Genomic DNA, 3666 nt, shown 5'->3' on the forward strand with positions numbered 1-3666 from the left:
AAAGAAACTGAAATTTTCAATTCAAACTTCTCTGTGCAGAGTTTTACTTATGAGACAACATATTTATGTCGTCTAAAAAGAACCTTAAATTTTCAATTGCGCGCGGAAGCAATTTTCCCAATCTTAGCGAATTCAAAATTTTCCCGCTCTTAACGAATTATGGTGCCAGTTCTTTGTGTGACTCAGACGACATAAATATGTGGTAGTAAGAGGTCCGAAATTGGTCAACAAACGATATGTCTATTATCCATACGGAAACACTCTTATCTCCTCCGGCCGAACATATTTTTTTGATTCGTGAATGTTGGAACTCTCATTGAGTACCCGCGAAACTAATGTATAAGAAAATTTAGCCGCATTTATATACCGATTATATAGGTCCCCATAGAAAAATTTAAACGTAAATAAAGTTGACTCGTACGATCGAGACCCAAACTTTATCGAAAATTGGTAAGTTTTCTACCGTATCCATTTTTTACTTATGTGATCACATCGTACGGTCAAATTTTGCAAATTTTATTTCCTTCATATAGTTGGTTTATAAATATATACATTTAGATATAACCTATTAAACATGTTGTAGCACATTAGTAGCACGTTGTGGTTCAAATGACTAATTTTAAGAAAAATTAAAGTTTGAGTTCTAGATACGATCACAGTAGTGAAATACGACTATGGTACAAAATTCAGATATTTTCGATAATGTTCGGGTCTCGGTCAAGGCGGTCAACATTAAATTAATCATTATTCAAGAAACTCAGACTACATATACATGTTGTGTGATGAACACTTAAAAAAGTCAACACAATTATCAAAACGAAAAACGCTGTTATCTACTTCGACCGAAACTTATATTTTTGATTCGTCAATACTCAAACTCTCATTGAGTATTGGCGAAACTGATCCATGTAAAAATTTGGACACGTTTATAAGCCGATTATATAGTTCCTCATAAGGAAGCACATGGAAGTTTAAACGTAAATAAAGTTGACTCATGCGATCAAGACCCAAACGTTATCGAACATAGGTAAGTTTTCTATTGTATCCATAATTGACTATTGTGATCACATCGTACGGTCAAATTTTACAAATTTTATTTCGTCTATATAGTTGGTTTACAAAGATATACGTTTAGATGTAACCTAATACACATGTTGTATTACATTAGTAGACATGTTGTGATTCAATTGACTAAAATAAAAAAAAAATAAAGTTTGAGTATTGGATATGATCACGGTGGTGAAACATGACTATGATACAAAATTCAGACATTCTCAATGATATTGATGTTCGGGTCTCGGTCAACACGGTCAACGGTAAATTGATTATTCTTCAGTAAATTCATACTACATATATATGTTGTCTCATGAACACTAAAAAAAGTCACAACGATTGACTTAAAAAAATGATAGAAAAGTTGGGTTTTAATTCTTTGGTGAATAAAAAAAGCTAGGTTTAGGGGTTAGGGGTTAGCAAGATGCTGGTCAACTATTTCTAATTTTTAAAGGCAACAATTAATCCTAGCCCTACATCCTTTCTTTTCTCATCTGGACCGTTGGTTCAACTCTTAAGAGGGTAAGAAACCCTAGCCTCTTCCATTTCAGTTCGAGAGGGAAAGAGAGACTGAGGCGAGAGGGGCTCCTACATCGACGCTCAAGCCTCTCTCCACTGCCGTCAGCCCTCCTACCCACCAATTTACCATCCCCATCTTCATTTGCCGAATCTGTCGAGTTCATCAAGAAGACCATCTTCTCCTACAAGATCGCCATCTTATCCAAGTCCTATTGCCCATACTCCCTCTTCTTCCATCCCACTCTTGTGATTTCATTTTTTAATGGGTCATTGTCTGCTAGACCTAATTCGGATTTGATTTTGACTTTTTCATTGATTTTACCGTTCTTTTGATTTGTTGTTTTGTTGGGTGATTTGGAGGTTAGCGTTTTCAAAGAGTTGAAACATATGTTCCCTATGTGATTGAGCTTGATAGAAGAGGTATATATGTTTAAACTATGACGTTACTGATTTTTGTTTTAGTGTGCATGAATTGATTAAAAGTATGGATCTTGATTGCTAAAATATGAGACTAGTGGGATCTACCAATTGGGTTATAAATTTGGGATCAATAAGCTGATGAATTATTTTGGGCATTTATGATATAGGAAACTGTTTGATCACTACAAATGCAGCATTGGTGACTAGCATATCACCTTATAATGTCTTGCAGAGAAGAAAAACATATGATAACTTTAAAATTGTATATTGCTACTGAAGGCCCTGGAAAGATGCTTTGTAAGTTGGTATGTCTTTACTCTCTCTTTTTGTTTGCTGAGAAATTGATCAATCTTGTATAACTAATTATAGTTTTGTTGAAATGTTTTAATGGCGTGCTAGGACCAGGAAGCGGTGGAGATGGCATGCTAGGACCTCCTACTGGTTAGTCTGCATTTGAACCTCATCTTGTGCTCTGTTAGATACATCTATATGTATTGATTTGCAATTCTAGTGTGCTATAAGTAAGAAAAGACATTCAAGGTATACTATGAAAGCAAATGTAAGAATGGCTCATGAGTAGCATTATCTAGTCCTGCATTTTGATTCTATAATGGTTACATATGAAAGTAGTTATTGTTCTCCATGTGCGTTGCTTATAGTATGTTGCCTGTGAGATATGGTCTTTCGTGTTCAAATTACTTGCATCTCTTCTCACTACAGTGGTAAGTATTAGTATCAGTAATGGTAGCATCTTATGTATATAATTGCTTTGTTTGACATTGAATTTGTTTACGTTATTATTATTAGTATAATCTTGTTTCTTGCTCTATTGTTGCTCCAATCGGACTCACTGTCTTAAGGTTCTTTCATGCAAGCTTATCTTTGTTTTTTTGTTTATTTGCTTCTAAGGGTAGTATGATGTTGTGATGCTCTTCGTGCTGATTTGGTGCAAGAAAATGAATCCTTGTTTACTGATCATTCTTATGGGGTGCCCACAGTAGTAGAGACATACGTGATCATAGTTGTTAAGTACAGTCCTTGATCATACTTGATCATTCTTATGCCTTATTGTATCAGTAGATTAAAGTAATGATATTGCTCGCGTTATTAGCAGAACATCAACCTCATTGTATTCAATTAAAGAAGTTGATCATGAGTTTCTTATCATGATAAGACTTCTCTATGATAGTTTTCCCTCTCTTTTTGTTTTATCTGCATTTTCCTTTCTCTAGTTGAACTAGCAAAAAGGGATGCTCTTGCATTGTACTCTCTTAAGTTCTAACTCTGGAAAGTTTACTTGTATGTACTCACAACTCTTCAGTTCTGTTTCCTTTCTCACAAGTTTGTGGCATCTCTTTTTTTTTTTTTGTTCCTGATGTCAATAAGTATATCCATACGTAGTATGTTCTTTACATCATGTTCTAAATTCTTGACCTCTTTTTCAGACCTCAGCATTAAGGTATTGCAATGAGAATGAAATTTTGGCAGATTTGGAACCAAATTTGGTCACAACAAGGAAGTAAAGGAAAGCGACTCAAAGTTCTTGAAGAAGCAAACGATGTAGTTTTATGTAGATTAGGATAAATATGTATTGTCGTCATAAAAACTTATTCTTACGCTTCAAATGATTGTGTAATTGAAGTAGATAATTAAAATCTAATGAAGTGTTACTTT

The 3666-nt window shown here is 34.3% G+C and overlaps 1 non-coding gene across 2 annotated transcripts; it reads left to right on the plus strand.

Annotated features, from left to right (window-relative positions):
• The first annotated feature begins 1609 nt into the window (after window positions 1–1609).
• On the plus strand, window positions 1610–3666 carry LOC101310308. Of its 2 annotated transcripts, none has more exons than XR_184468.1 (4): window positions 1610–1992; window positions 2160–2297; window positions 2392–2433; window positions 3438–3666. It is a non-coding gene; the product is annotated as an uncharacterized LOC101310308 (transcript). The 2 variants fall into 2 exon arrangements; XR_184469.1 differs by having other exon boundaries at window positions 3481–3658.

Source organism: Fragaria vesca, linkage group LG4 (genome assembly GCF_000184155.1).
Source record: "Fragaria vesca subsp. vesca linkage group LG4, FraVesHawaii_1.0, whole genome shotgun sequence".
Classification (NCBI taxonomy): Eukaryota; Viridiplantae; Streptophyta; class Magnoliopsida; order Rosales; family Rosaceae; genus Fragaria; species Fragaria vesca.